A 21,551-nucleotide genomic window follows, 5' to 3' on the forward strand; every position below is an offset into this window, starting at 1 on the left:
TGTTGAATGTAGTTTCTTGAGTCTACCTGGTTTTTCGTGGGAGACAGACTTGGGATGGTGGCAATGGCAATCTGTATGGCCATGCTGAGTTCTCTCAGATCAACAGAAGCCCCAGTTAGAGGCTTATAAAATGTCTCATGAACCTCACTCCCCTAAAGCTCTATCATAATTTTTATAAAGTTGGAAGAAAAAAAACGCTTTACTAAGTTTTATCACTTGGATAAAGATCATATTCCAAGTACAATTCTTGGTATGTCATATCACCATTTTGCTTCATTGATCACAGGTTACCCAATGATTATTAGACATCACATGCATAGATGCACAGCAATTATTTCTGGAGGCAAGCCTGTGACATATGCAATTGGTTCAATACTTAGGAGTGGCAGGGCCCAGCAGGACCAGCCAGGGCCTCCCACAGAGCCGTATTTAACAATTGGTTGACTAGGATATAAAGGATCTGTGATATCATGCTAGCATGTTAGAAGTTGTTTTCCTAAGGGTCACAGTTGGCTATATATAGAATAATGCCATCAGCCAGAAAGGACTTCCTGATTGCATATATAGGATTTGCTTATGTTTACAGGAGGAGTAACTTCCTATTTTCATTCCCATTCTCAGGGAACGTGATTTGATCTAGATAGAGTATAATCCCAGGACTACTTTGTTTTCAAGAAGAGAAACTCAACTTAATCCAGTTTCAGTAAAATTTGAGCTTAATTGAAAGAATACTGGAATAGCTCAGAGAATTGAAGGATGGTTCTCAGGAACTACAGGAACGCTGAAGACCTTCATGAGTGGAACCAGGCACTCAAACTCTAAACAGCACACTCTTCTGAATCTTGTTTCTGTTTTCCTATGCTTGTTGGTTGTATTCTATTTTACTACGAGGAGCTTCTTTTTTTTTTTTTTTTTTTTTGAGATTGGGTTTTGTTATGTTGCCCAGGCTGGAGTGCGGTGGCACAATTATGGCTCAGCGCAGCCTTGATCTCCTGCGCTCAAGCAATCCTCCCACCTCAGCCTCCTGAGTAGCTGGGACTACAGGTGTACACCACCAGGCCTGGCTAATTTTTAAAAAATTGTTAGTAGAGATGAGGTTCTGCTGTGTTGCCCAGGCTGGTCTCAAACTCCAGAAGCTTTTTCTTTATGCTAGAAAACAAGATTTTCCCAGTCCTGGGCTTTCTTCATCCCTAGAGGAAAATAAGCTTCCTTTATCCAATGTTTAGGTTAAAAAAAAGTCTTGGAGCAGGTTTCTGATTGGCCAGATTTAAATCATGTTTCCAACCCTTGGATGAATTGCTATGGATAAGAATATGAAGTACCATGATTGGCTGGTCATGTGTCCATTTCTAAGAGTAAAGGCGGTGGGGGAGATTCTATTACCATAAGAAGAGTATAAGATCACCGTGCGCCAGGGAGCCATACAAGTTGGTATGGTACATCTATTGGCATTTTCCCACTGTATCCCTTACCCTTATGGAGATCACTGAGAAGAGGAAGACTACCCATGAATTCAACCTGGCCCAAAGAAGAAAGCTTCTTCTTCATCTCTATGTGACTAACATTGGTCCTTGGGGCAGATGGTTCCTTTGGCAAGGTACTATGGTAGGCTTTATTTCTGAAGCACAGGTAGGCCTCTTGAAATTGTTTTGTTTGCAAGTAGGAAAAAGAGACCAAAACTTCTTGGCATTATCTTGTAAAGTGCTAGTTCCATTGTAGGCAGGGGAATTTAGGCAGATAACCTCACATTTAAAAACAGTTTGTCTTCTCTCATATAGATCAGAGTATACTATGTTTGGAAAGTATTGTTTCTACTGGAAAAGGTATATGGGATGTAATTAGTCTAACAGTTACAGTGAAAACTGCAAGAATAATGAGGATGCATAGGTTTAAGTTGGACTGTCACGGAGATTTCAAAAGAGAGATTGGACTTGTGGTGCAAAGCCCACTGTGGCTGTCCTATGAGTCTCCTCATTAAAAGCAAAACAAAACTAAAGAAGGGAACCTCCTACTGTGGGTGGGATATATACAGTAGGAATAAGGATTTACATTTGGAGAACTGAAGAACTAAGCATTTTTAAAAGGGGCAAGAGAAGGCTGGGCTTTTAAGCAAGGAAGCAAGGTTAAGAACTGGAATATTTCCACAGGAAGGCACCGGTAAAGGACTTCCAGTTTTTTCCCCACTTGGGCTGTGAGATTTGTCATATTTGTCATGCAATTTTAAATTTTTTCTCCTTATCTTATAAATCCCTCTAATTTTCGCCAACCTTTTAATTAAGTATATTAGACATGCACAAGTTCTATGTTGGTGGTATTGTGGGGAATTAAAGAGAAGAGCAACAAAAAGAAGCATGATCATGTATCCTTCCATGGAGAGCATCATCACAGCACGAGAAAAGCAATCCCAGATCATCCAGGTGGCACCAGGACAGAGGATCAGGGCAGAGCTGAAGGCAATGGAGAGGAACAAGTGATTCATAGAAACAGCTGCAAAGAGGGTGACTCAGGAACAAACTGAGGGACAAACATCCTCTTTCTCAAATATTCTAGAGGAAGGTGACTTTCAGAGGTTGAGAAATGGGAATGGTTGGGGGGGAAGATAAACATTGATTTTATTCTCTGCAATTAGACCCTTTCATTCCTCCTATTTCCGTCTCTCTTCTTCAAAATTTATTACATTAATTTCTCCCTCCAAGATGGATCAAATATGCTTTGCTTATACAAGTATTCAGAGTTCATTTTATTCAATCATGAACTTTTATTCATTTTATATCTGTCATCCCCATTAGACTGAAAAGACAATGGCTATGACCCGCATACAGGGAAGGTAGTGCTTTGCATACTGTTGTTGCTTAATAAATGGTTTTAAATTGATTTGAAAATGGTTTACTTAGTTGACTTCCTTCTTTGCAAGAGCCAACTAAGTCCCATTGGCACTTCATTTTCTCCTTTAAATTGCCATATTATCTAGAATATTTTAATAACTTTCACCATTTTGAAATGATGCTAAATTGAGCTAATTTTTCACTAAGCTTCTCAAGGAATCAAAATCACAAATACTTCAGGAGTCATAAAATCAAAAGCACATATTGTCTTCCCAAAGGGAAGAACCACAATGAGGTATTTGCTCTTAAGAAAAGTTCTTGATACTTTTAGGATGATCTCAACTTCCACTTAGGAAGTTGGACTGTTTTAGGAAGAGAGTAATTGTTGACTGAGAGGGAGTCAGATTTTCTGGTGATCCAACTGAAAGAGCCAGCTATTGACAAATTGGTACTTTAAAATTTTTCTGCTTGACAAACAATCCCTAACTCCAACCTTCTTTAATCACTATATATGCCTGTGGATGTAACAGGCATTACATAAAGGGAGAATCTGAAAAACAAACCTTAGCTTTTTTCATTGTACCAGTCTTCTCTGAGCAATTCAATTTTTTTGTTTTAAAATGAATAATTGAAGATAACTTTGAATCCTGGAACATGGCTGTGATATGGAAAATGAAAATAACAGAGTACAAAATAACATGTATACTGTGATTGCAGCTATTTAAAATATTTATGCCTATGAAAGATAATACTGCAAAAATAGCATAATTGTGTTGGAGAAGAGCAGAAAGAAGAAAGAAGCTGTATTATTTTGGTCAAACATGATCCTTCTGTAAAAGGACACCTAAAAATACAGTGGCTTAAAGGGCAAAAGTGTTTGCTTTCCTCTGTATCAGTCCAGGGCAGGGAGGAAGGCAACTGTGCTCCATGTGGCCACCCAGGGACCCAGGCTCCTTCTGTCTTATTCCCATGTCATTCCCTAGGGCATTGTCCTCATCTGCTGGGTTGCAGTCATGCCTGTGTTCAGCTCAAAGAAAGTGGACACAGTGTGGGGGATTTGTGCAATATCCTAGGGTCCATACTGAGAAGCAACACTCCTATTTCTGCACCTGTTCCTTTGATGAATATTGTCTCGTGGCTACACCTAATTAACTGCAAAGAAGGCTGGGAAATGCAGTTTAGTTGGGCTCTCTTGTTTCCAGAGCAAAGTAGAAAATAGATTTTAGCTGATAGTCTCTGTTATAGTTATCAATCATTGAGAACTATGCTTAGTTATTTACAAATACTTTAATCCACACAACTGCATGTCCAAGATCTCCTTGCTTATAATAGTTACCAAATAAAACATTCTTGCATTACACCTATGTCTTTCAGCATAATGGCATTCTGAGTATTTATTATCTTAAAATATTTTAATATTGTTATATAGTAGTTCCAAGTTACAGAATTCATATTTCATTATCTCTAAAGCTCCTTTCGGCTCTAAAGTATTGCTTATTTATTTCCTACAAAAAAGAAAACAGGGTTCTATGGACCATTGACTGGAATTGAGGTGGTGGGAGGAGGTGGGACTCTCTAGGAAAATGTGAAATGAAAAGAATGGAGAACTATTGATTCATGTATTATGACTTTTATATCCCACATATTTTTGTTTCATTATTCATCTCCAGCAATGTATAGTTTTTAAAATACATTTGCTTTTCATTCTTTAAAAAATTCAGTACATTATTATATCAGAAAAATGTTTAGGATCAGAATTCTGTGACTTTATTAAACATGTGAATGTGGGCTTTTAATATTGATACTAGAAAACAAACCATTTTTATCATATTCCCTAATTTCTGACCTATAAGACCCTCCCCCAATAACACACATATACCTGTTAACTAAATCATACATTTTAGTGTCATCCTCGGGTGCCAGCTATTCCAACATATGCCCCAAATCTGATAACTCATCAAGTACTATCAATTTTACTCCTTAAATGTGTCTCTTTTCTCCCTTCTCCCCAGTCCCCCTCTCTTAGAGTAACACAGCTGACTGCTATTGTTTTCTGCATGTTCTAATCCAATCCATTCTGTATACTGCTGCCAGAGAGATCTTTTCTAAAGCACAAACCTGATCATGGAACTGTTTGATTCACAACCCTTCTGTGACTTTCCAACACTTTCAAACTATGGGCCACCTTTCATTTGGTTTCACTGATATTCCCTACCTCCTAGACCACCATATCAAACTCCATGCAGCTCTCCACATATGCCATACACTCTCTTACTCCTGGGCCTTTGCATGTGCTGTGGCCTCTCACTTGGCTATCTCCTAGCATACCCCCATATTCTTTCTACATGACTGCCCCCAAAAGAGTTAATTGCCCTGTTTATGTGCTTCCCTAATACTCTGTTCTTAAACCTACCTGTTAAACACTTATTAGACACTCATTAAAGTATCTTAGGATTTTCTGTTGATTTGTCTACCTCTGTATCTTTTTTTTTTCTGAGACAGAGTCTTGGTGTGTCACCCAGGCTGGAGTGCAGCGGTGCAATTTCAGCTCACTGCAATCTCCACCTCCTGGGTTCAAGCAATTCTCCTTCCTCAGCCTCCCAAGTAGCTGGGATTACAGGTGTGCTCCACCATGCCTGGCTAATTTGTTGTATTTTTAGTAGAGACAGGGCTTCACCATGTTGGCCAGGTTGGTCTCCAACTCCTGACCTCAAGCGATCTGCCCGCCTCGGCCTCCTAAAGTGCTGGAATTACAGGCGTGAGCCACCGCGCTCTCTTTGTATCTTAACTGTAGGCCACTAGAAGGTAAGAATCGTCTTTTACTTGTTTGGTCTTTGGTGCTTGCCATTAGTCTGGCATTAGATAGGCACGCAATAAATGTTTTCTGAAGAAAGGATGAATGGAAAGTCCTCACTTATCATTTAACCTTCATCTTTCTTAAGAAGAAGTGATGGAAATATCTATTGACTCTGATGTTACTCTGATGTCAGCCCTTCTTGAGCCTGCCAGAAGTAAAGTGAACAATTCAGGGCTCTCTGGCTAACAGAGATGGTGGAAGCAATTGCTTGTCCTCACTACTGGAGCCCAAAAATAAGTTGAATGAATCATGCTTATGTTCCTGGTATGCATGCCATGAAAATGGTCTAAGAACTCCTAGCAACTCTCTCAAAATTAAGACAAATTTCAGTGTTGGTTGCCTAACGTGTTTTCTGGCACATATATTTCCAGGCTCCACACCTGGCAGAAAGACGGTATCATAAAATTGAACATGATTGTGTTGGACAAGTAAACTGTGCTTCTGGTAACATAAGCACAAAAGCTACATTTATATTCTCATTCACTGAGGTATGTAGGGGTGACTAACAAAGATATATCTGAGATGGGTGTGGGTCCAGGGCAGGATTAGGGCCTAAATTTGGCTGCTGAATGCATGTCCACTGACCTTTTCAGTATCTGGCAAACTTTACTTTAAAAACAAGGTTGATCTTAAATTATTAGTAGAAAAATCTTAGCTAAGCAGCGGTCCCTGCCCAACCTCCTCCCAATCCCAAATAAGAGAATAATGGTGTCTGTCTTTAAAAAGTTACAAACTATCCTCTAAATAGGTAGGATCCACATGGCAGATCATTTTTAAATTTCCAGAGCCCTCACTTAGAAGTTTCATATCAGTAAGGAATTAAGTTCTGTTATGAATACAGAAAACCCTGAATATATAGAGGCTTAAACAAATTGGGAGCTTTGTGTTTCTCTTGTTATAAGTTCAAAGGTAGAAAATCCAGCTGGTAAAGCAACTTCAGAATGCCATTAGGGACTGTTTTGTGTTGAATTGTGCCATCTTAAAAGATAAGTTGAAGTCCTAAGCCCTGATACCTGTGAATTTGACCTTTTTGAAAATAGGGTCTTTGCAGATGTAACCAAATTAAGATGAGGTTATTAGTATGGGCTCTAATCCAACATGATTAGTGTCCTTATAAGAATCAAAATTTAGATAGAGTCACTCAGGAAGATGGCTATCTGAAGATGGAAGAAGAGATTTAAGTTACAGTCTAGCAAACCCAGGAATACCTGGGGTTCCCTTCTAAGGGGCAAAGAAAGATCCTCGCCTAGAGACTTCAGAGGATGCGTGATCCTACCAACATCTTGATTTCAGACTTCTGGCCTCCAGAACTGTGAGAGAACAGATCTCTGTTGTTTTAAGCCACCCAATTTTTGGATCTTTGTTCTGGAAGCCCTGGAAAATAAATACAGGGATGCAGGATCCTTCCATTTTTCAACTCGGCTGAGCTCTCTTTGCCTCGTACTCACATGGTGGCTGGTCCACCTTCAACATCACGTTTAAGTCCCATGTAGGAAGAAAAGAAAGGAAAATAAACAAAAGGCATCCACCAGTGAGATCTACCTTCTTTATTTTCCTGAAAATTGGCATTTTATTTGAAGAGAGAATAAAAATTATTTACATTAATATCTCTATGTGTCTTTTTAAAATTTTAAAATAAACTTTATGTTACAGCAATCTTAGTTTCACCATGAAACTGAGCAGAAAGTACGGAGTTACCATATACTCCCTGCCCCCACATGCATAACCTCTCCTGATGTCAACATCCCACGCAAGAGTGGTACATTTGTTACAATGGATGAACCTGCACTGACACATCATTATCAACCAAAGTCCATAGTTTATCCTAGGGTTCACTCTTGGTGTTGTACATTCTGTGGGTTTTGACAAATGTATAAAAACATGCATATACCATTATAGTATCTTACAGAGTAGTTTCACTGCCCTAAAAGTCTGCTGTACTCTGCCTATTTATCTCTTCTACCTCCAGCCACATCCCTGGAAACCACTAATCTTTTTACTGTTTCTATGGCTTTTCCTCTTCCAGAATGTCCTATAGTTGGAATTATACAGTGTGTATCCCTTTGATACTGTTTGGCTTTGTGTCCCCACCCAAATTTCATCTCAAATTGTAATCCCCAGGTGTTGAGGGAGGGACCTGGTGGGAGGTGATTAGATCATGGGGGCGCTTTCCTCCATTACTGTTCTCATGATAATGAACGAGTTCTCACAATATCTGATGGTTTTATAAGGCAGTTTTCCCTGCTCTCTCTTGCACTTGCTCTCTTGCCTGCCGCCATGTAAGACATGCCTGCTTCCCCTTCCAATATGGTTGTAAGTTTCCCAAGGCCTTCCTAGCCATGCAGAACTGTGAGTCAATTAAACCTCTTTCCTTTATAAATTACCCAGTCTCAGATAGTATCTTTATAGCATTGTGAAAACGGATGAACACACCATTTCAGATTAGCATCTTTTACTTAATAACATGCATTTAAGTTTCCTCCATGTCTTTTCATAGCGTGATCGTTCATTTCTTTTTAGTGCTGAATAATATTCCATTCTATCAATGCACCACAGCTGGTTTATCCATTTCACCCACTGAAGGAAATCTTGGTTGCTTCTGAGTTTTGACAATTATGAATTAAGCTTCTGTAAACACCTGTGTGCAAGTGTTTGTGTGGACATAAGTTTTCAGATCATATGGGTAAATAGTAAGGAGTGTGATTGCGAGATCGTATGGTAAAAGTATGTTTAGTTTTGTAAGAAATGGCCAAACCATCTTTCAAAATGACTGTACCAATTCGCATTCCCAGCAGCAATGAAAGAGTAACTGTTGTTCCACATCCTCCCCAGCATTTGGGGTTTTAGTGCTTTGGATTTTGGCCATTTTAATAGACATACAGTAGTATTTCATTATTTTAGTTTGCAATTCTTTAATGACATGCTACGTGAAGCATCATTTCATATGCCTATTTGCCACATCTTCTTTGGCAAGGTGTCTGTTCAGTCTTTTGCCCATTTTTACATCAAATTGTTAATTTTCTTATTGTTGAGCTTCAAGAGTTCTTAGTATATTTTGGATAACAGTGTTTTATCAGATATGTCTTTTGCAAGTATTCTCTCCCTATCTGTAACTTATCTTCCCATTATCTTGGGAGTCTACTTTCTTTTCTATTTTATTTTATTTATTTTATTTATTTAGAGATGGAGTCTCACTCTTTCACGCAGGCTGGAGTGCAGGGGCGCTATCTCGGCTCACTGCAAGCTCTACCTCCCGGGTTCATGCCATTCTCCTGCCTCAGCCTCCCGAGTAGCTGAGACTACATGTGCCCGCCACCATGCCTGGCTAATTTTTTGTATTTTTACTAGAGACAGGGTTTCACCATATTAGACAGGATGGTCTCAGTCTCCTGACCTCATGATCCATATGCCTCAGTCTTCCAAAGTGCTGGGATTATAGGCATGATACTTTCTTTTAAAAAGGTTTACTAGAAGCCTCAACCAGTAACTGCTACTTCCATCTCATGATCACCTCATGAGCAAGGGTGTCTGAAAATGCATTATTTTGGCTACACACACTGGAAGCACACATTAAATCGGGGTTCTCTTAGTAAGGAAGAAGGAGAGAATAGCTATTGAATGGAGTATTATTTCCATTTGGGCTGGCATAACAAAATACAAGAGGATGGGTAGCTTATAAACAATAGAAATTTATATCTTACAAAATGATTTCTTTAGAAGGTAATATCCTAATAATTTCTTTACCAAGATACAGAAAGCAAGCTAAGAGTCTACTAGACACAAAAAAAACCTCATCCAAATAGCTAAGTGTAGCATCCATTCACTTTGCTTCTTATATCTTATTTCTAAGCTTGAGGCAGAAATGAAAGGTTTGTGCTCGTAAGGCATAGGAGCTACAACCTAGATGACCTATATTTGGGCAAAAAAAAATAATAATAAATTCTCTGTCTACTCAACTTTGTTGATTCCATGACTAGATTCCTAGACCAAGAAACATAAAAAGTAAAAATTTAGCTGATTTTAGACCTCCAAAAAGAGTGAGGAAAATAATTTAGTCATATCTTTCCAAAAAACTATTTGTTAAAATCTTGAAGGTTGAAAAGCATCATGGAAGACATCTTGAATCGATGTATGTTCTTGAAATTGGTCCCTGAGTGTTAGAGGTTCAGACGATTTTATGATTTACATATAAAAAGTGTACTGCAAAGTTAATGGAGCAAGGCTGGATAGCATGAAGTTTTATATAAAATAAAATACATTTAGCATTCAGGTAAGAGATAATGTATCTATTTCATTAATCAAAGTTACTCCCACAATATATACAGCAGCACATAATGAGATCTAATCCACTCACCAAGAATACCAAGATATAAATCTATCAGTTAGATTAGGAGAATGGGCCTCTGTTATAAATCAGATGTTAATAGTAGTTTATTGTTTCTTAAAATGCAGGCACTGTTTTTGAACTGATCTAAAGAAACTTGCGTGGAAAAATTTGCTTCATAATGATATAAACTGTAATGCTTAGGGGTCCTGTTCTCTGAGTCATTCTAATTTTGGTTTATATGTTGCTGAATTAAGCATTGATTCAGAAGAGCAAGTCATGAGACAATGAGCAGGAGATCAGGACAGGGACACTGGAGGAAAAAGTAACCAGCAGCTTGTCCTGAGGCTCTCCTGCTGTACAGGCTTCCACACACCTGCCAGGGAAATTTTAAAATGTTAACTGTATTCATAAGTACATTTCAATGGTTTGACATTTGAAGATACAAAAGTGGAGGCAGGGAAGAATCTCCTTCCTATTCCCGCTCTCAGACACCCCTTTCTTTTTTCTTTTTTTTTGAGAGAGAGTCTCACTCTGTCACCCAGTCTGGAGTACAGTGGCACAATTTCAGCTCACTGCAATCTCTGCCTCCTGGGTTCAAATGGTTCTCATGCCTCAGCCTCCCAAGTAGCTGGAACTACCGGCATGAGCCACCATACCCAGCCAGCTACCTCTTTCTTAAGGCAACTAATAATTATTGGGATTATTGGTAGGAACAGATTTATTTTACATTTAAACAGCTGGTTCAACATTCATTTAAACTCAGATGTATAATTCTGTTGTTAAGGCAACTAATAATATAAATTTTTAATGTACTCTCATAACATTGTATTCATGGATGTATGTATGTATTCATGATTTGTTATTAATCTCATTTAGATAAAAAATTAATTGATATTAATGAAAGATGAAGAGAATTTGCCATTTGACACAGGCCAAAAATTTTGGAGTTATCCTCCCTTCCTTCCTGCATTCCTTCTTCCTTTGCCTCCTTCCTTCTTTTTATGCCCTATCTCAATGCATCCCCAATATAATTGGCCTTCCTTTCAAAATACATGTAGATTTCAAATATTCCTCACCACCTACACCTACATCTTCCTGGCCTCAGACACCAACATCTCTCACCTGGACTATGTCAACAGCTTCCTTGTGCTTCTCCTTGCTTCCTTTCTTGTCCCATTTAAAACTAGCATGATCCTGAAGCAATCCAAGTCAGATCACATCACTCCTCTACTCAGAACTTTCCAATGGCTTCCTACTTTACTTAGAGAAAATATGAAATTCTTAACAATGGGCCACACATCCCTTTATCATCTGGCCCTACGTCTCCTTGATCTTACCCACCAACTGCTCTCATCCTCACTCATTCCCCAGTCACACTGTCCTCCTTGCTTTCCTTGAACTTATCAGCCTTACTCCCATCCCACCAGCTGTTCAGCTGTTTCCTCCGTCTGCAGACCTTCCCAGACACCTACATGGATGGTCCCTCACCCCCTTCATCTACTTGTTCAAATGGCACCTGCTAGGCGAGGCCTCCCTAACTACCCTGTTTAAAATGTCAGCCTCCACCCCAGCCCCTGTATTTCCCATCCACCTTACCTGGGCTTCATAGCATTTGATGCCTACTAAAGTACTGTGATTTACTTGCTAGTTTTGTTTATTTGCTGTCTCCCTTCGTTCGAATGTGATAACTATGAAGGGAGAGATTTTTGTCCATGTGGCTCACAGCTGTGTCCTTGGTGCTTAGAACAATGCCCAGTAAACGTATGTTAAGTGAGTAAATTTCAGACACTCTAGGAAATCTTTCTACTTTCTTTTGCATAAAACATTGTTCTAAATTATCCCTGCCTAGGCCACATACAGAACAAAGTTGACAGTACTCAAAAGCTGGCTGACTATTGTAATAATTCTGTCCCTGTATATTCTCATTCTTGAGAGAAAAGTACATTTGCTTTATTTATGAGGCACAGAGGGTCATTGCTGTGTAATTATGACTATTGAGGACGTGTTATGGGTTGAATTGTGTCCCCTCAAAATCCATATGTTGAAGTCCCAACCATCAGCACCTCAGAATGTGACCTTATTTGGAATAAGATTATTGCAGACGTAATTAAGATGAAGTCATACTAGAGTAGGGCGGGTTCCTAATCCTGTATGACTGCTGTCCTTATAAAACAGAAAATTCAACACAGACATGCAGACAGAGAGCACCATGTGAAAATAAAGACAGAGATCTACAAACCAAGAATGCCAAAGACTGCCAGCAAATTACCAGAAGCTAGAAGAGGGGTATAGAACAGTTTCTACTTCATAGCCATCAGGAGGAACCACTCCTGCTGACACCTTGACCTCAGATTTCCAGCCTCCAAAACTGTGAGACAATGAATTTCTGTTGTTTGAGCCACCTGGTTTATGGTACCTTGTTATGGCAGCCCTGGGAAACTAATATAGGACCTATGGAACCGTGGCATCTTTTTGTTTTTGTTTACAAGTGGTTCACATAACTGGTGCAGAATACCACTCAACAAACTTATCGAATGAGCAATGGGGAAAGTTCGCCATGATCTGCTTCAAGGAGGACAAGGAAGATGGGAAATAGGAAATCAACATTGGACTGTCATTCCCACCAGAGCATTGACCTTGTCATTTAATATTCAGTTTCCAGCACAGAACCTGATTCTGATTCTCAAGACGCATTTGTTGAGAAAAACTGAGTATCGGGCAGAGCAGGCAGCTCTATGCCAAGCAAGAGATCTTAGATTGGAGATTGTGGGGCTGGGGAGCTGGTGCTCCCTGATCCATTTATGAAGTTTAAGCAACCATTCTGATTTCACATTGCCAGGAGTCTGCCTACCGACAGGACACCCAGGTTCTGCATCATTACTTGAGTTTGCTTTTACTTTGGTAGACAGTATGTGGTTTTTAAAGTGTATTTCTGGGATTATTGGTAGGAACAGATTTATTTTACATTTAAACAGCTGGTTCAACATTCATTTAAACTCAGATGTATAATTCTGTTGTTAAATTATTACGTTGTGTTTCTAAAAACTTCACTTTCTTAAAGGTTGATGTGAATACAAAACCTTCAGAAAGATTGTTTGAAGCCACAATAGGTGTTCCTAACAGGTTGCCTTTCTTGGTTGGTTATTTTACACTAGAGGAGAAAATAATGCCATTGTTATGGATTAAAATATCGTGTTTTAAATGTCATTGCTATTAAATATCAAGGACATAGGAAACCAAAATAGTAAGGACAAAGATTTAGCATAAAAGAAGTGGGATCCAATATAATATTTTTGAAATGTGCTTATTCATTTGAGCTCAGAATGCATGTGTCTGGACAACTCAAGTAAATTTTTTTTTCCATCTGAAATACTCTTATTTTTATTTTTATTTTTTGAGACAGAGTCTTGCTCTGTCACCCAGGCTGCAGTGCAATGGCACACTCTTGGTTCACTGCAACCTCTGCCTCCCAGATTCAAGCAATTATTGTGCCTCAGCCTCTCAAGAAGCTGCAATTACAGGTGCATGCCACCACGCCTGGCTAATTTTTGTATTTTAGAGACAGAGTTTTGGCATGTTGGCCAGGCTGGTCTTGAACTGCTGACCTGAAGTGATCTGTCCACCTTGGCCTCCCAAAGTGCTGAGATTACAGGTGTGAGCCACTGTGCCTGGCCTCCATCTGAAATACTCTTAAAAAGAAATCATGACTTTTTATGCCTGAAATTTTTAAATGTCTCTATCATTCATCTGTGGTTCACTAAAAAGGGCCATAATTCCCTGATTATCTATATCTTGAGAAGTGTGAAGTGTGATCTAGTCGCTCTCCTCCTGACCTCGTGCAGACCAGTGACTGCTTTGACCACCGAAGTATGGTAGAAGAAATGCCATGCCAGTCTGTCTGGTCCTCTTGGACTCTCAGTTACCATGTGAGAAGTCTGACAGGCCTGCTACCATACATTGAGGGGACCCTAGGTGGCCACATAGGCTTGAAAAGAGAGAGAGATTGAGAGAAAGAGAGAGATGGCCGGGCCCTTTTCCCATCTCTTCCAGCCCTTAGCCATTTGAATTATCCCAGACATTGTTGAGCAAAGACAAGCAGTCCCCACCGTACCCTGTCCAAATTCGAACCCATAAAATAGACATAATAGACCCAGAGTGGGACATACTACTCCTACTAATAAATTGTTTTAAGTCACCAGTATTTGGGGTAGTTTGTTATGCATCAGTAGGTAACTGGGCCATCATCTTTCTCGTATAGATAGCTTCAGATGAGATCTTGTAACTTCCCAGGTGTTCTATTTATGACATCTAATAATACCTCCAGTCTTCAGAATTGGAATTGCTTCTTGAGTTATATTATGCTTTCCAGCCCAGCATATACTGATTAATTTCTTGTCACTCAGAAATAATCTGTTCAAACTATTGATATTATTTACTTGAAACGAAAGGTGCCAAAACACTATTTTGTATACTTTTTCTCTTGGTATGGCATGAGTATTATGCTCACTAAATTATTTAAAAGAAAGTACATGCATCTGATATGAAGATTTTCTTTTAATTGATACTAGGAAAAAGTAGACTTCTCATTAGCATAAACAGTTTTCCAGTGTCTCTTGTAACAGAAATTGCAGTTGGCTCCCAAGAAGTGTAATATGGTATGTGTTGATAAACATGATGAGCAACTGGGCTTGCTACCCTCTTTGTATGGCCACCGGAAACTACACAATGTGCTTCATAAATGTTTGGCACATATTAAATTCTCAAAAATGCTACTTGTCACCATTTCTCCCTCTTTTTCTTTTTTGCTGCTATGTAACATTTAAACCTTTGAAAACCCCATGCTGATTAAAACCATAGTCTATTGCACGTATGTGTTTTAACCATTTGTAAGTTGAGTTTTAAAAAGAAACTATTTCTGTGGCTAGCAGTTAAAGAGAAATTCGAGGTACATCATAGTATTATAGGTAACAGATTTGCAAAGTTCCTCTAGCATTTTGCGTTTAGAGGGATTGTATCAGAAGCTTCCATTGAAGTCAATTCATTTTCCTTTTAAAAGAGATGTATTTAGCACATGAAATTGAACTTACTTGCAAAATTCACTCTGTATCCCCAGAATTAAGTCAGAAGACATATGCAGCAGTTGTTTAATGTGCCAAGAAAACAGGACGTTTGTTTGTATTTAGTATAAATAAATTACAAATACATGAACATGTGAAAAAAATTATCTTTAGATGAAGTCAATTGTGCTTTATGTGTTTAAGGGTTCTTCTAATTAAATGAGTTTCTTTTGCCTTGACAAAACAGCAAGGAAATTCCACACAGGAAAAATTATTATATTTTAATTTGAATATAAATTGAGTGGTAGAAGAACACCAAATTATTTTGTCTCTCCTAAAAGGGTAGAATGGAGGGCTTACTTACACACATACCAGGCTCTTTATGTCTCAAGTGAACAGGAGTTTATAGCCCTGGTCTTCAACTACATTTACTTTCAATCTCAAAACCATTACAGGCTTTAGCACAACTCATAATAATGGGTGGCCTCTGTCCAAGAGGAAGTTCAACATTGGCATGCTGGCCAAGTTAAGAGCCAGGTATATGCATCAGCAGACTTCATGGGTTTTTGCATAGTACTTCACTCAAATGATTGCTATAAATCACTCCAAAATTCATACTCAAAAATGACTGTAGGACTTTTAGCAGGAATACAAAGGGTACAGTGGGAATTTACAGCCGTTCTGTAAGGTTCCTGAAATTTTGATTCTGCTTTGCAAGGTACATGAACTTGACGCCCCTGGGAACCATTGCTGTGGAGAATGTATCAGGTTTTTAGTACAGAGGTCAGCTTTTCACTCACTTTGTCACTAGTATGCTCAAAGAAAATTTGTTGGGGCATTTCTTCTCATCCCTGAGATAAAAACAATTGCCCAAGTTTTTTCCTTTTAAATACTTTGACCCGGAGATAGACGATTCTCATCTGTCTAGAGGTGCTCTCAGAATTGCTCTCGTTCTGTGCAGTACATTTTGACAGTGCTATTTATATCAGTTCTCTGAAGCAAAGCATCATATATAGTGGCAAAGCCATCCACAAAGTGACACATGAAACTGGATTTGCAGTGGGGGCAGCTGATCTAAATCATTTTTTGTTTCTCATTGTAAAAGCCCCTTTATGAAATCCACAAGCTTTTGCCAAGCTCTTCAAACAGTCTTTTAGCCACCACATGAGTTGAGTTCCTGCCTCTGTGCCCTGACTGATTGCCCAGGCAACTGTGCGGGTGGCTTCAGAGTTGCACTGAGGCTTTTATGTGGTTTTTTGGCTGATGGGCTATTTCTACTGTCTTGTCCCTATGGGTAGCATCTCAAATTTGACTGGCTGTGATGAACACATCGTTAGTCATTTGAGAAAAATATCTGGTGAAAATGCCCTGTGGTGTAAACACAAATTTGTCTTCTTTTCCCAGCCTGGAAAATTTTCTGCCTCAGAAAATTGTAAAGGACATGGAAGAATTAGATTTTGTCTCATTTTAATGAATAAAAAGCCAACAAAAACATCATCATCTTTGCTGCATTCAAATCTTGAATCAGAAGATAAAAGTAAAAAACAAGAAAGGAAATTTGTTTGCCTCTGCCATGTTACTAGACCATGACTAGGTATATAGTTTGCCATACACTGCAGTAAATAAAGTGAGTCCTGTTATCACATATTTATTGAGCACCTCTTATGTTCCAGGTACTATGCTAAGTAATCTGGTTACAAAAATGAATAAAATGTATTGCAGGTTAGATCCTCTGGAGGGCAAAAACTGAGATGGAATTAAGAGTGCAAATATTTTACTGAAGAGTAAGTCCTGTGAAAGAGAAGCTGAAGAAGCAAGACTGAGAAGAGGCAATCATCATAAAATGATGAAGATCTTACAATGTCTGTGCCAGCCCAACAGGAAGTTCCACAGTAATGACTGCCCACTGGAGGAGGACTGCATGGTAAACAAAGGACTAGACCCTTATGCCACTGCCATGCTCAGTTGTTGGCTGGGCACCACCCAAAGAAGGGCCTAACCTCTGCTACCACTGCCTTGCTCAGTCATGAACCAGGGTCTCTCCAAAAAGAATCTGAACGTGACTTGAACGCTGAGGTGAATCCTGAAGCAGACAACTGGAGGCTGCTGGGTAGTCACCTTCTTTCTTCTGGTCAGCAAGTCTTTTCTCCAAGATATTTGGAAATAGCTAGCTCCTCAAGGGCTCTGGTGGATCTAATTTCCTGAAGGATACTTCAGAGACAAAATAGAGTCCCTGTCTCTGCAGTTGGTCTCTAGGCTACAGCTGGAACTCATCATCTTTCTCCTCCACTATCTATTCTAAATTCTCTTCACTCTATGTTGGCCTTGGCAGTTTTTCTGGAGTAGAATTCCCCATTAAACATAAACTTCTCTGGCTAGGCCTGCTGCATGTTTCTATTTATATGGGCAAAGAGTGGCAAGAGATGCTCAGATTGGATCACTGGAGTGCTACATATATTCCCGCTTTTCCTGCTTGTCTCTATTATACCAGGAAATCTTCTTTCTCATGCATTTTAGGGTCAATTATGACAAGCTGATGACTTCTTTTCTTGTTTGGTTATCCCTGGACATAAATATCCCAAAGTGTTCAAGGGGCAGCTGTATCCTGTACTTCAGGGAATCTCTTGCTATTTCCCTGGGTGAGTGCATGCCCCCTTTAGAAATGAGGGCTTCTCATCCTTCAGAGAGCCCAGGCAGGAATCTGCAGAGTACCCCAGTAGATCTTTGGGAATGATAGTAAGTGGGGCCGATTCTACTGCTATCCCTTGGTTCCAGACCCACGGGAACCTGATGGTTCCTGATGAAAATGCGGTGCCACAGTGAGGTCTCTGATTCAATGAATGTTCTGCTTCCTGGAGGATGGTGCTGCATCTCATAGGGCACTGCTTGTGAGCTAGTGCATCAGTTGCCCCTTCAGCAAGTTGCTCAACACTTTAAAACCCCAGCAGCTTCTGGGTAGTGTGGGAGAAGCAGTGTGTAATATGACTAATAAATTGCATAATCATGGGCCCACCTTCCTCTTGTATTACAGTTAAAGTGGGTTCTCTGGTTGGATGTTGTGTGGAATTCTATGTCCATAGGCATTCCATAAATTCCCAGGTAGTGGTGCTTTCCTGTAGGTGGGAAAGGCAAATCCATATCAGGAATAAGTATCTATTCCTGTGAAAAGAAACTGCTGGCATTTCCAACGTGGAAGAATCCCAGTGAAGTCAGTTTGCGACCAAGTGGCCAGTTGGTCTTTTTGAGGAACACTGCCATGTCAGAGGCTTAACATTTGTCTCTGTGGTTGGCAGGTTAGATACTGGAAGTATTAATGGCTAGATGGGCCTTGATGAGTAACAGTCTCTGCTATTGGGCTCATGTGCAATCTCTGTCTCAACTTCTATGGCCACTTTGTGTGTGCATTCTGCCAGCATCACAGTGGACACATTGACAAAGGTTAGCTAACATAAACTTGGGCCAACCCATTTTGTCTACTGGGTTTACATACTTCACATGCAAATCCACATGTTTATCTCATTCCTCTACCCAAGAATTCCTTACTTTGAAGATTTCCGAGGCTCCCACTTGGCTTTCCCCACTGTGATAGTTTTACTCCACAGGCCAGGGACCCAGTGGAGCCCAGGGTTCCAACTGCCAGGTATGTCAATACCACCAGTACATTCAGGGACAAGGAAAATATGTCAGGCTTTGGCCAGGACTCCATTTGTTAACTCTCTCCATATGCTCCAGTTATAATAGGTAGACCATGATGATGCTTCAGGTCTCTGGGAATCAATGTCAACTTAGACTCTGTGTCCACCAGACCTGTGTTTATTTCCATCTCCACGGTGTATGTAGCCCCTTGAATACGACTGTAGGTTACTTTGTAGAGGCACTGAGGAAATCTTTACAACATACACTTGCCATGGTATAGAAAGGTCTTTCTTTCTAGGGACCCAGACACTTCTTTAGTCAATGGGTTCTGGATCTGAAAATTGGCTCAGGGACAGGAACTGTATAAAAGATCATGAATTTTTATTTGGACAACCATTCTCAACTTCCTGCTTCTCTAGTCTTGCTTCATTCTTACAACAAATGTTAAACAGTACCCTTGTTGCTGCCTATTTTACCCCTAGGGACACATGTTCAATTAACCATCTCTACAACTCCCTATAGGTCAAAGGCCTTTGGTTGCCCCTCTGAACTGGCCCCCAATGATTAAGTACCAATGCATGGCTATTGGTACTTCGCCATGCTATTAAAGAACCCAGCTCTGTGACCACCTTCTGCATCACCAGCCCTGGCATGCAGAAGATAGTCATCACTGAACATCCTAGTGATACTGGTGTCTTTCTTACCAGCACATTCCTGACATCCAAGACTTGGTCATAAAAAGCTTAGCAACTTCCCCTTGGCATTCCAGGATCTCAGATATCATTATTGCGAGGAAGCTCAAACTAACCCAAGAGAAGAGGGCAAACAGTCCACATCCAGGTGTTCTGCCTAAAAAATCAGTTGAGGTCCCACTCAGCAGCCAGTATCAACTACTAGGCATGTAAGTGAAGGCACCTGCAGAGAATTCCAGCCCCCAGCTGTCAAGTCACCTGCAGCCATTAAGTCTTCTCAGCTGAGGCCCCAGACATCATGAAGCAGAGACAAACTCTCTCCACTGTTTCCTATCTAAATTCCTGACTCCCACAATACATGAGCAAAATAAGATGGCTGTCTTAATGCCAGCAAGTTTTGGCATGCAATAGTAAACAGAGCAAAAAATTAAATTCACAAATATAAAATATATTCTTCTCTAGCAGAAACAACTAACTAGAAAATATAAAGTAAAATATTTAGAATAGCAATAAAAACTATTAATACATAGAAACTAGGAATCAGTCTGACAAAGAATGCATAAGAACTTTATAGAAAAAAAGTTGAACTCTGTTAAAGAACATAAAAATTAAATTCAACTAAATCTGTTTTAAAAAGCAAAAGTAATTCAGCAAAAATCCATTGGATTTGACGATATATAAATCAGGATTTCTGTTCAAAGAAGTACACATGTTGAAGTTAACATATACTAAAATGAGATAAAATATTTGTGAAGTCTAAAATTAACAAGGGTTTAATATCTAGACTGTATTGCAAACTTTTATAAATTAGCAGTAAAAAGATAGGAAACAATAAAATATGAGCAAAGGAGATATATTGGCAGGAATGTGAAGGCTGAATGAGGAACAAGTTTTTAAAGTAAAACTCTCAGGCAGGCACAGTGGCTCACAAACACCTGCAATCCCAGCACTTTGGGAAGCTGAGATGGGTGGATCACTTGAGCTTAGGAGTTCAAGATCAGCCTGGGCAACATGCCAATCCTGTCTCTACAAAAAAAAATACAATTATTAGCCAGGTGTGGTGGCACACCTGTAGACCCAGCTACTTGGGAGGCTGAGGTGGGAGGACTGCTTCAGGTTGAGGCTGTAGTGAGCTGAGATCACACCACTGCACTGCAGCCTGGGTAACAGAGTGAGACCCTGTCTCAAAATAAAAAATTAATTAATAAAATAAATAAAGTAAAACTTGCTAATAATTGAGGAAAAGGGCAAACTAAAACCAAGATGAAATACCACTTGTATTGGTCAGTTTCACATTGCTATAAAGATACTGCCTGAGACTGAGTAATTTATAAACAAAAGAGGTTTAATTGACTCACAATTCTGCATGGCTGGAGAGGCCTCAGGAAACTTACAATTATGGCATAAGGTGAAGAGAAAGCAAGGCATGTCTTACATGGCTTCAGGAGAGAGAGAATGCAGGGGAAACTGACGCTTTTAAACCATCAAATCTCCCAAGAACTCCCTTCCTATCATGAAAACAGCATGAGGGAAACCACTCCTATGAACCAATCACCTCCCACCAGGTTCCTTCCTCCACATGTGAAGATTACAATTCGAGATAAGATTTGGGTGGGCACACGGAGCCAAACCATGTCACCACTTTATGCCCAAATGTCAAAAATTAGGAAAGTGGATCAAATATAAAATATTGATGAGAATGTGAGAGTATGAGCCCTCTTATTCACTAATGAGGGAGTTTAAGCATGGCAGCCGTGCTTGAAAGGGCTTTAGCAATATTTTTAAAAATTACACATGCATATTCCCTGTAACTGATGATCTCACTTCTGAGTATAATTCCCCTTTCTCCCTAAAATGATTGCACAGAGATTCAAGGAGATGAATCAATCAGGGTCCAGACAAGAAAATAAAAGTCATGCTAGGTATTTCAAAAGTAAGTATTCAATACAGGGGGCTGATTAAACAAGTATTGAAAGGATAAAAGAGGTCATAGTGCACACTGGGGTAACTTAGGGATTAATAACTGTGGATAGCAGCTATCACTTTTGCAACTGGGGGAACAAAAGGAAAGAGGTGGTATGACCACAACATAGGGACTTTGAGGAGGGAAACTTTAGGGTTGGTGCCCAGACCTCTTAGAAGAAGGTGCCACAAGGC

General features: G+C 39.6%; 1 pseudogene; it reads right to left on the minus strand.

Moving 5' to 3' along the window:
- The window catches only part of LOC129480158 (small ribosomal subunit protein uS12-like), a 29,398-nt pseudogene extending 13,584 nt beyond the window's left edge, over positions 1–15,814 (minus strand).
- Positions 15,815–21,551: the final 5,737 nt, after the last annotated feature.

The sequence above is a fragment of the Symphalangus syndactylus genome, chromosome 4, assembly GCF_028878055.3.
Source record: "Symphalangus syndactylus isolate Jambi chromosome 4, NHGRI_mSymSyn1-v2.1_pri, whole genome shotgun sequence".
Classification (NCBI taxonomy): domain Eukaryota; kingdom Metazoa; phylum Chordata; class Mammalia; order Primates; family Hylobatidae; genus Symphalangus; species Symphalangus syndactylus.